General features: G+C 42.8%; 1 pseudogene; it reads right to left on the minus strand.

The window, feature by feature from the left end:
• The window catches only part of LOC102837046, a 37,213-nt pseudogene extending 25,620 nt beyond the window's left edge, over nucleotides 1-11,593 (minus strand).
• Between the last annotated feature and the right edge of the window lie 274 nt (nucleotides 11,594-11,867).

Consider the following 11,867-nt stretch of genomic DNA (forward strand, 5'->3'; position numbering starts at 1 on the left):
ATTGTGAATTATATGATAGTTTACATGGGAGAACATTAGCTTTACATTCATCCTATTTTATATCGTTTCATTGCCATGGTTACAATCCCCTCCATTCATCATCAACCAACAAAAGGGTATAGCCTGCAAGCCTGCCCCGTGGTCGTCAGCACACAGCCCCTCTCCCTCTCTGGGACAAGAACGTTTTAAAGTGTTGAAGAGCAAAGATGTCAGCTTGAGGACTAAGGTGCGCCTGACCCAAGCCATGGACAGTGAATAAGGAAGACCATAGAAGAATTGATGCTTTTGAGTTATGGTGTTGGGGGAGAATATTGAAAGTGCCCTGGGCTGCCAAAAGAACCAACAGATCTGTGTTGGGAGAAGTGCAGCTAGAATGCTTCTTGGAGGCTAGGATGACCAAATTTCGTCTCTCATACTTCGAACATATTGTCAGGAGGGACCAGTTGCTGGAGAAGGAAATCATGTTTGGTAAGGTGGAGGGTCAGAGAAAAAGAGGGAGATCCACAGCAAGGTGGATTGGCCAAGTGGCAGCATCAATGGGCTCAAGCATGGCAACAATTGTAAAGTTGGCCTAGGACCAGGCAGTGTTTCGTTCTGTTGTGCATACGGTCGCTATGAGTCGGTACCGACTCGATGGCACCTAACAACAACAACAGCAACAACAACATCCTGTCTGTTCTAACTTACAGTGACCTTATACATAATAGAATGAAACATTTCCTAGTCCTGCCATTCTTACAATTGTTATGATTGTGCCCATTGTTGCTGCCATTTTGCCAATGTATTTCGTTGGGGCTATTCCTCTTTTTCGATGACACTACTTTACCACTCATGTTGTTCTTCTTGAGAAACTATTTCTTCCCTACGTGTCCAAAGTATGAGAGACTAAGTCTTGTCCTGGTTTTTAAGGAGCATTCTGGCTGTACTTATCCTAAGACGGGTTTGTTTGTTTTCTGGCAGTCCATGGTTCTTTTAATATTCTTCACAAACACCATAATTAAAATGCATCAATTCTATAGGCCTTCCTTACTCATTGTCCAACTTTCACATGCATATGAGGCAACTGAAAATATCATGGCTTCTGTCAGGTGCACCTTAGTCCTCAAACTGACAACTTTTCTCTTGAGCACTTGAAAGAGGTCTTGTGCAGCAGATTTGCTCAACGCAATACACCTTTTGGTTTCTTGATTGCAGCTTCCATGAGCGTGGCTTGTAGATCCAAGCAAAATGAAGTCTTTGACAACTTCTTTTCTCCATTTAGCATGATGTTACTTATTGGTCCAGTTGTGAGGTTTTTTGTTTTCTTTACATTGAGGTGCAATCTGTACTGAAGGCTATATAGTCTTTGATCTTCAACAGAAAGTGCTTCAAGTCCTCTTCACTTCAGCAAGCAAGGCTGTGCCATATGCTAATCACAGATTGTTAATGAGTCTTCCTCCAGTCCTCATGCCATGTTCTTCATATAATCCAGAGTCTTGGATGATTTGCTCATCATAGAGACTGAATGTTGTTGTTGTTAAGTGCCGTCAAGTCGATTCCTACCCATAGCGACCCTGTATAGGGTTTCCAAGGAGTAGCTGGTGAGCTTGAACCACCGACCTTGTAGTTCGAATGACTTTGCAGGCATTAGCTCACAGTGCCACACCAGGACAGACTGAATAAGTATGGTAAAAAGATACAATCGTGGAGCACACCTTTCCTGATTTTAAAACATTCAATATTCTCTTGTTCTGTTCGAAAAACTGTTTCTTGGTATATGTACAGGTTCCTCATGAATACAATTAAGTGTTCTGGAATACTCATTCTTCACAATGTTACTGATAGTTTGTTATGATATATGTATGGTCAATATAGCACAGATGAACATCTTTCTGCTATTCTCTACTTTCAGTCAAGATCCATCTGATATCAGCAATGATGTCCCTTGTTACACATCTTTTCTGAATTCGCCTTGAATTTCGGTCAGTTCCCTGTCAGCGTAGTGCTGCAACCATTTTTGTATTGTCTTTAGCAAAAATTTAATTATATGTGATATTAGTGATATTGGTTGATGAAATCCGCATTCCATTGGGTCATCTATTAGAATGGGCACAGATATAGATCTCTTTCAGTTGGTTGGCCAGGTAGCTGTCTTCCAAATCTCTTGGCCTAGATTTGTATTCTGTCAATTCCTGGAGCCTTGCTTTTTGCCAATGCCTTCAGTGCCTCTTGGACTTCTTTTTTCAATACTATTGGTTCTTGATCATATGCTACCTCTTGAAATGGTTGAAAATCGACCAATTCTTTTTCGTACAGTGACTCTGTGTGTTTTTCCCAACTTCATTTGATGCTTTATGCCTTATTCAATATTTTGTCCATTGTTGTTTGTTGTTATGTGTTGTTGAGTCCATTTTGACTCATAGTGACCATGTATAGGGTTTTTGATAAGTGACTGGTGAAGTCTGAACTGCCAACCCTGCGGTTCAAACCAACCTCTCAGTCTAGTGCATTATCCTGCAGCACCACACCAGGACTCCATTTTGCCCATAGAATACCTCAGTATTGCAACCTGAGGATTGAATATTTTTCTTCAGTTCTTTCAGCTTGAGAGACACTGAGTGTGTTCTTCCCTTTTGTTTTTTTTTCCACTCCAGGTCTTTGCACGTTTCATTATAATACTTTACTTTGTTTTCTCAAACTATCCTTTGAAATTTTCTCTTCTCTTCTTTTGCTTATTTCTTCCAGTCCCTTTAGCTTCCTCACATTCAAAAACAAGTCTCAGAGTCACTTCTGACATCCATTTTGGTCTTTTCTTTCTTTCCTGTCTTTTAAATGACCTTTTGCTTTCTTCTTATATGATCTTGATTTCATCCCATTACTCTTCTGGTCTTTGGACATTAATGTCTAATGAATCAAATCTGTTCTGGAGATGATTTCTAAATTCAGGTAGGATATATTCAAGGTCTCATTTTGACTCTCATTAACTTGTTTTAGTTTGCTTTAACCTGAACTTGCATATGAGCAATTGATGGTCTGTCCCATAGTCGGTCTCTGGCCTTGCTTTGTCTGATGATATTGAGTTTTTCCAACATCTCTTCCCACATATGTAGTCAGTTTCATTCCTGTTTATTCCATCTGGTGAAGTACACATGTTTACGTTGTTGAAAAAAGTATTTGAAACAATGAAGTCTTTGGTCTTACAAGATTCTATCATGTGATCTCCAGCATTGTTTCTATCACCCTGGTCAAACTTTTCAACTACTGATCTTCCTGTTTGTTTCCAACTTTTGCATTTCAGTCACTAGTTAGTCTTAATGCATCTTGATTGCACATTAAATAGTATGGAAAAATGAAAAAGAAGAGAAGGGTAAGGAGAATTAGGAGTGAGTATGGTTACCTGTGCTCTTGTGTGTATCTCACTGTATTGTTTAGAGTTAAGTGTTATTGCTAGTTGTTAGGTGCCATTGAGTCAATTCCAACCCTATGTACAATAGAAGAAAATACTGCCTGTCCTGCATCATCCTCACAATTGTTGTTTGAACCCATTGCTGCTGCCACTGTACCAATCCATCTGATTGGATGTCTTCCTCTTTTTCACTGAAAGTTCCACTTTATCAAGCATAATGTCTTTCTCCAGGGGCTGGTCTCTCCTGATAACATGTTTCCAAGGAGCCGTCTGACTGTATTTCTTCAACATCAATTTGTTTGTTCTCCTGGCAATCTGTAGTTCAAATGCACCCATTCTTCTGTGGTCTTCTTTTTTCATAGTCCAACTTTCACATGCATATGAGGTTATTGAGAATACCATCACTTGGGTCAGGCGCACCTTAGTCCTCAAACTGATATCTTCACTCTTTAACACTTTAAAGAGGTCATATGCTATGTATTTGTCAAATGCAATACATCTTTTGATTTCTTGACTGCTGCTTCCATGAGTGCTGATTGTGGATCCAAGCAAAATGAAGTCTTTGGCAAATTCAATCTTTTCTCCATTTATCATGATATTATTTATTGGTCCAGTGGTGAGGATTTTTTTTTTTTCTTTACATTGAGGTGCAACCCATACTGAAGGCTGTGGTCTTTGATCTTCATCAGTAAGTATTTTAAGTCCTCTTCACTTTCAGCATGCAAGGTTGTATCATCTGCATATTGCAGCAAAGTGAGTGATTTAAGTGGAAGGTACTAAATAGAAGGCATTATTAATTAGGAGGAATTATTAATAAGATGATTAAATAGGTCATACTTGGTCTCATTAAGAAGGTAGAACTCATCAACTACTTGAAGGAAATGAGGAAGTTGGTCAAGTATGTTATCTCAGAGAAAATTTTCCAGACAGAGAGAACAGCTAGAGCAAAGGCCCTACATTAGAGTATGCCTGGTATGTTTGAGGAATGGCCAGGAGGTCGTGTGGCTGGAGCCGAGTGTCTGAGGAAAGACAGTGGTGGGAAAGGAGGTTGGAGAAGTAGCAGGGAGCCATATCATGTGGGGTCTTCAAAGTCAACTCCATGGACTTTGGCCTCTATTCTGAACAAGATGGTGGCCTTTGCAGGGTCTCAAGTAGATAAGTGACACGATCTGATTCATGTTTTTAAAAAGACTCCTTGAGATGCTGAGAATAGACAATGCAGTGGAAGAGGGCAAGGGTGGGAGCAAGAAGATCTATCATGAAACTGATTTTTGCCGATGTAACTGAACTATGCAATTCAGTGGCCGAAGTCCTTTAAAGCATTCACATTGGAAAGCTGTATGTTATTCTTATGTGCTCATTAAGAGCTTCATTAAAAGACACACATTATTTAGGGTTTTGGCCTCATTAAAAAATCTGATCATCCAGCTAATTCACTATACTTGGCTTCCAGAGACATCCATAGTACCTCCCACCACAAATCAACACATAAAGATTTGTCATTATCAATAAAGAATGTGACAGACTTTGAAGATGGCTTCCAAAACATCCAAGAGTTCCAAAAAATTTTGAGCAAGGCAACAGTATTAGAATAACTGCGTATCCTTCCAAAGTGACCATTTAGAGTGAGAGAATATTTTTATGTGTAAGTCTTGCTTGCTTATGTGTTTTAAATAAATCCTATTACTTTATAGGATAAGCACCTATAGGTTGGCAGTTCAAACTCATCAGCCACTCATTGGAAACCCTATACAGGGTCGCTATGAGTCCCAACTGACTCAACGGCACTTAACAACAACAGAAACAACAACATTACTACATAGTAGTTCTTCTGTATTGGCCCTATTACTGAGCATAGCATTGGCACTCAGCACACAGCACCCTCAGTATGTACTTGGGGAATGCAATTAAGCCTTGGGCATGTTGGTATGTGCTAATTTGCGAGGCAGTATTAAAAATTCCATTTGATTTTCCAAATACAACTACTTTTGAGGTGGCAAACTCATTTTTTTTTTTTTTCATCCTCCAGAGAAGTGAGAACTGCATATTTAAAAGAGGTTCTTTATCTTCCCCTCCTAAGCAAAGGCAACCACTTTTCTGTTAAGCTTCTTAAAAGTCCACTTAAATGAATGAGCTGCCAGAAGGGCAATCAGTCTGCCACCCAGTAAACAACATTATTGAGTGGTTTCTGTGAACATTAGTCACTAGGAATGGATACGAAAGAAACAGACACCTCTATCTTTACCCTCATGTTGCTCCCAATCTGTCTAGGGAAACAGAGCTCTGAAAACAAGAGTATGTTTTTGAAGGTGCCTTATTGCCATATGTTTGTATAACATTATACATTTTTCATTGTGTTTTAACATCTGTCATCTCATTTCATTTAATCCTCCTAATTATGCTGAAATAAAATCACAGGGTGTTACAGCTAAAATGGACCTTAGCAGTCACCCGTTTTATCCAGTTCTCCCAGCCTAAAGGGAGGAAACTGAGGCATGAGTGTGTGAAATTATTTGCCCTAGGTTACCCTAGAAGCTGGAATTGGAATCAGTTCTCTTGGTCCCATGTATGTTTCTTGATTTTTTTAGAGCAGGCCAGGGTTACAGGATGGAGGTCACAGGAGGATTTAATGAGGCTGAGGGCCAGCTGAATTTTGTAGGTGAAGAAAGTACAGGCAGCTAGTGGGAAGCACCCTAATGATCTGTCATTTCAAAGAGGAGAGGCCTAAGCAGGGAAGAGTGATGGTTCAGTGAAAGACTTTGGAAGTTTGGGTCCAAATAGGGACACCCTTAGGCCCAGAGTTACCAGAAGAAACATTAGCTTTTAATTATTATTTCCTGAGGCTGACCCTCCCACAACTGGAGTGGTTTGAGCAGGGCAATCAGGGAGGTTAGGAATGCCTCATGGAATGAAGGTAATTACATGAGAGCCTCAGTAATGAACTGAATTCCTCAGCATGGGGTGTTTAGGCTTCAACTGCTAGACTGGAACAAAGACCTGAGGCCTGGGACACCCACAGAAGAAAGTTAACTGCTCTGCCTGTGACCTGATCAATTCAGCACACAGGGGGGCTGGCAAGGGATGTGCATCACAGAGCCATCCAAGGCCTAAGACCAGGGCTGATCGGATAGACCTAAGCTCCAAATGGAATAAAACAACAGGATGGGGTAAATAATGATGTATGCACAACCTTGGAAAAACAGGGCTCTGGGATACACGGGTTGAGACATGGTTGGAATGGGAAAAAGGGGGGAAATAAGATGCTTTGCTGTCTTTTGAATCATAGTTTCCTTGGCCTACCATTATAAAACAGACACTTGAGGGGGAGAGAAAGGAATAGCCAGAAGTATCACCATAGAAAGCTTGTAAGTCCGTCTTCTGCCTATAACTGATTGGAATACCTAAAATGGGGCTACAGTGTGCCCAGTGAAGGAGTCTTCCTGCAGAGCCTCTGTATTATATAAGACCATAGGTGGAATCCTGAACAGCATCCAGAATCTTCAGAGGAGGAAAATTTCCACTTGAAAGGGCAAGCAGACCAGCCTGCAGCAGCTAGAAGAACAGAAGATACTTCTTGAAAGAAAGACCAACAGGAAAAACACAAAACAATAAAGGCAGTCCAGACTGATTAGTGAAAGAACAAGCAAGTTGCTCGCCCAGGAGACATCAAAGCAAGTGGTCGGGTCCTCTCAGCAAACCCTCTTCCAAGACAAAGACTCAATGGGAATACACGCTCTGATTGGTGACCATGTTAATCACCGATAAGGGAAAGTTAGGGAAAAACAGAAATGAAGCTGCAAGCTAAGCCCTACAACATTTAATAGACTCCTGTGAACCTGGGTGGAGACCTGGTTGGCCAGCAGTGTGGCAAGACCTGGGGACTCTTGGGCCCTGAATCAGTGACATGGCCACAGAGGACTAGAGTGGAGAGCAAAGCAGCCAGCTGATAAGAGAGGGCATATGCATAAAAACACTCACACTTGCAGATAATACCCACTTATTTGGCTTCAATGACTGGATGATCAGAGCCCAACTAGAGGAAAGAAGAGGAAACAAAGAGTAACCTGATACAATTTGATGAACTTGACCTACACCTATGGATGCAGTAGCTCAAAGGAGGGAACAAATCTTTACAGTGAGGATTATTACCAACTCCCCTACATACACAAAGTAGATAGGGATGGGCAAACTTGGACATTGGCTACCCAAAATGGGGGGGTGGGGGGAGGAGGCGTCTACAAAAGCAAGAAGTGACTGGCTTAGAAGCTTTCAAGAGGGAGCCTAAATCCAGAGGGTGCGGAGGAAGGTAGAATCTCCACTGAGTAGTATCCAATTTGTCTGCATGGGGCTGATGAAAGGAGATGGGGATAGTTCTCTTGTGATACAATAGTGAATAATTGTTATCAGGACTGACTGTGAGGGTTGGAAATGTAAAGGTAGACGTTTTGTAGCAAGGAGGGGAGTGATTAACTTTTCAGTCTAGGAGTGGAGGTCCCTGGGTCCATCAAGGAAGAAGAGCGGAGAGTGGGACCCTACCCAGAGAAGCAGTGATGCCAGAGATGGTGGCAGAGATGATGACATGGAGAGATGGAGCAGCTGGAGACTTTAGACCCATAGAGGGAGAGGGGTTGTTTGCTGACATCTAGGGGACAGGCTTGCAGGGTATACCCTTTGGTTAGCTGATGATGCATGGAGGGGATTAATTATAACCACGGCAACGAAATGATATACGATAGGATGAATGTAAAGCTAATGCTCTTCCATGTAAACTATAATTCACAATAAAACATTAAAATAATAATAATAATTACAGGACGAACTGTGATGATTCTCCAAGGTATTCCACCATGGTTAAGAGGGCCAAGGGAGGAGACATAGGGAAGAAATAGGGAGCTCTGTTCTTCTTCAGTTTTAAGGAGCCCTGGTGGCACAGTGGGTTAAGAATCTGATGGCTAGCCAAGAGGTGTGACCTTCCTGTGGGAGACAGATGAGCTCTCATAAAGATTCACAGCCTTGGAAACTACTGAACAGCTTAACTCTGTCCTATAGGATCGCTGTGAATTAACTTGACATTAGTGGGGTTTTGAATCTCCTTTAGAAGTGAGGAGATCCAGGGGGCCCTTCTTGAGGTAGGCACCAGGGGCAAGTATCAGGGAACTCTCAGACATTGGGCCTGGGTTAGGCTTGCTTGTGTGTGGCTTCCTGACCAAGGCATTTTAGAGCAATGCTTCTCTAACTTTGATGTGCCTATGGTTACCTCTATGGTTACCTGGACTCAAAGACACTTAACAACAACAACAATGGTTACCTGGAAGATTTTGTTATAATGCAGATTTAGAGTTAGTCACAGATCTGGGGTGGCCTGTGTTTCTGCATTTCTAATGAGCTCCCTGGTGATTCTGTTGGTTGAAGAACTTTGAGCAAGAAGGCTTTATAGCGATAATCAGCAGGAACGAATCTTTCCAAAACTCTCATTTGATTAATTGATTTTCCACCTGAGGGTTTCTGGTCATTAAGACCACTGTGTATACTCCTGCATTTTCTGGACATCTCCAATCACCATTAACTAGTGCCCTTGACTGCTCACTTGGTTGTTAACATCCAAAGTCTGCTTTTATATGTCCACTTGTTTTGTCTCCAACTAGATTGCTGGGATACCTGAGTTTCAAGTCCTTCTTGCTTCCCTTTGTCTTTGTAAGACCAAGTAGTTTCGTAGGTGTACATAGTATTCCATGAATACTGATTCCTTGAATTAATCTGCCCTTTTAGAGCCAACATCTCCTTTCTTGGGCCCTTTGTCACCTGGCTTATTGACCCAGAGAACCCTTGCTGGGTCTGTCTTTCTGTCCCTATTGCCTGGGACACTGTTTTTAGAACAATAAAGATGGATTCCATTCATCTCCTAAGAGAGTGTTGAGTTCCGGAATGGGGGTAACATAGTTCTTTCTTGGAAAAGGAGGAACTGCCCAGTCAGGCGGGCCAAGGGACCATTGATCTGAGTCCAGTGAAAAGTGGCTTCTCAGGAGCCCTGGATTTCAGCCCACTTCCAGACAACTTCTTCTTTCAACTTCCTTTCATGGTTTTAACTTCATAAACATGCCAGTTCCCAGCTGCCCCTTTGAGACAGTGGCAATAGTGGGGAGCCCACAGCAGGGGTCAGATGAAATGGTAGGGTGAGGAGGGTTATAGTGGTAGGTTTCCCTGTATCAGAGATTTGCTGCTGGGGACTGAGGTTGTATTGCTGATCCACAGATACACATATGGACTCACACCAGCGGACTAGTGAGGTAGCCCAGTTACATTCACATTAAAATATAGGTACCCATGTATGGCACATTCACATATAGACATCTTGCCCCTTTCTTCTGCCCTTTATACCTCCATATCCTTTCTCTTTCTGTCTGTCACACACAGAGACACACACAAATACTTAACCAATTAAGTCCGTCGAGTGCTATTTGCAGATGATGGTGTGGAATTGTGCTGGAGTTGTGTCCGGCCTCATTAAATGTCAGGATTAACAATACGGCACTTGGCAATCAAGGCTGCTCTGTGGCTGTTAGTCATTAATCACCATCTGACAGTCCTGAATTGGAAACGAGGAGCCTGTTCACATGTGCACTGTGTACCTAGTTACCTTCTTGGTAATCAGTCTCGGAAAGTTTTCTTTGACTCCCTGCCTGGGAGGGCCTCTGTCCTGGCAAGGGGGCAGAGGGTCATTAGGCTTTTCTCCTTTCTCCTCCTTCTCACTGGGAAAAGAAATTGAGGTCCTAAAAAAACAGGGGAGAGAGGAGCATATTGTTTTTGGCCCACTCTTTTCCCTCTTATGCCTGTTTTATGTAGCCTTGTTTTTAGATTCTGGCCCAATGGCCAGGAAAATTCTTTTTCTCCCTGGAGAAATCCCGAAAGACAACAGGGAGCTCAGTTCTGTTTCAAAAGCTGTTGGGGTAAGTTTGTAAAATGTGCTTCTTCCCAAGCTGTTCAGGTATGGAACTAAGTCTGCTAGACTGGAGTGAGGATGGAGTAGGGGCTTGACAATTTCAGGTATTTCCAGAAACTTGGTTGTGAATTTCTGCAGGTCCTTTCTTGGTCCCTTTGCAGAATTGAGATGAAGGACTAGTTTGTCTCTGGGGCCTATTCCTAGCATTTTCTACAGCCGTTATGAATGGAGTCGTTTGGCAAATATCTTTTGGGTGCCAACTATGTGCACACTGTGAATAAAGTGATAATCATAACACTCAAGGTCCCTGCCTTTGTGGTTACATTGAATGGAGGAGATTGTTAGGAAACAGAGAACCCTATATTATGGTATGATGAATTTTTGAAGGAAAGTACTCTTGCCTTGGATTCTTGGTGTTTCATGTTGTCTAGCTGCCAGGTCCTCCCAGGGATGCTATCGCTGGAGGTGCCTTTCCTGGGAAAATATTCTTGCTCCAGAGCTTTTCTGACTTGGCTCTTTCTTACCCTTAGTGGTCTTACATCCCATTCCCTTCAAGCCTTACTATCTATTTTCCTAGATGTTGGCTTAAAAAGGTTGTCTTCTCCTTCCGCTCATACATTTTTTTTTTTTTCCTGCCTCATATTTATTTGTACAAACAGCACAGAAGGACACCAGCTCCATACAGATGGTAGCCCAAAGGATCATGCCAATCCCTCTGTCCTCAGATGGAGAACTCTATTCCATCTTTGTGGGGGCCTGGGCACCTTTGGGAGCCTGAGGTGAGGTCTTGGCTGGGGCTGGAGTTGAAACCTTGGCTGGGGCTTTAGTTGAGGCCTTGGCTAGAGCTTTAGTTGAGACCTTGGTTGAAGCTTCAGCCTTAGTTTTAGCACTGGCCTTGGACTTTGGCCTACAGAGCCTCAGACCCTTGGCAATGCGTAGGTACAAGCACGCTTCCCTTGCTTGAGATGGGCAATGTAGGCCAGTCGACTGAGCTTGTGATTGACACCCCTTGGGATCTTAGGCTTGATCTCCTTGGGCTTTATGAGAGCCATGATAGCCTCGGCACGTGCATCCATGGCCTTGGCGTTGTTGGCCTGAATCTTCTTCAGGCCCTTCTTGTTGTGCTTCTTGGCAAAGCGCATGTTCCTCAGAAACTTGGGGTCCACCCCCTTGAGAGACTCATATTGTTGTGATCGGGGTTTCTTGATACCATTTCTGTGCCATTTTCGGGACTGGTTGTGCGTGGTGTCGTTCTTGGACTTGGCCATGTCTGCACAGACGCCCGCAGCTCCTGGCGCACCAGGGACCGGAAGCCCGCTCATACATTTTTATAGTGTCTTTTTCCAAATGTCTTACTTCCAAGGGATGTCTTGAATGGGGGCATTTTCAGCCGCTGTGTCCAGTTGATAGAGGAAATAGTTGGAGAAAGCAAAGGATTGAGGACACTAACTGCCAAGACACCAGTGGGACCCCTGTACCTACATCTAGGGCTTGTTGCTATAGTCAGAGTTTTCAGGGACCACTTGTCCCCTCTGGACCACC

This window comes from Chrysochloris asiatica, unplaced genomic scaffold (assembly GCF_000296735.1).
Source record: "Chrysochloris asiatica unplaced genomic scaffold, ChrAsi1.0 scaffold00035, whole genome shotgun sequence".
Lineage (NCBI taxonomy): Eukaryota > Metazoa > Chordata > Mammalia > Afrosoricida > Chrysochloridae > Chrysochloris > Chrysochloris asiatica.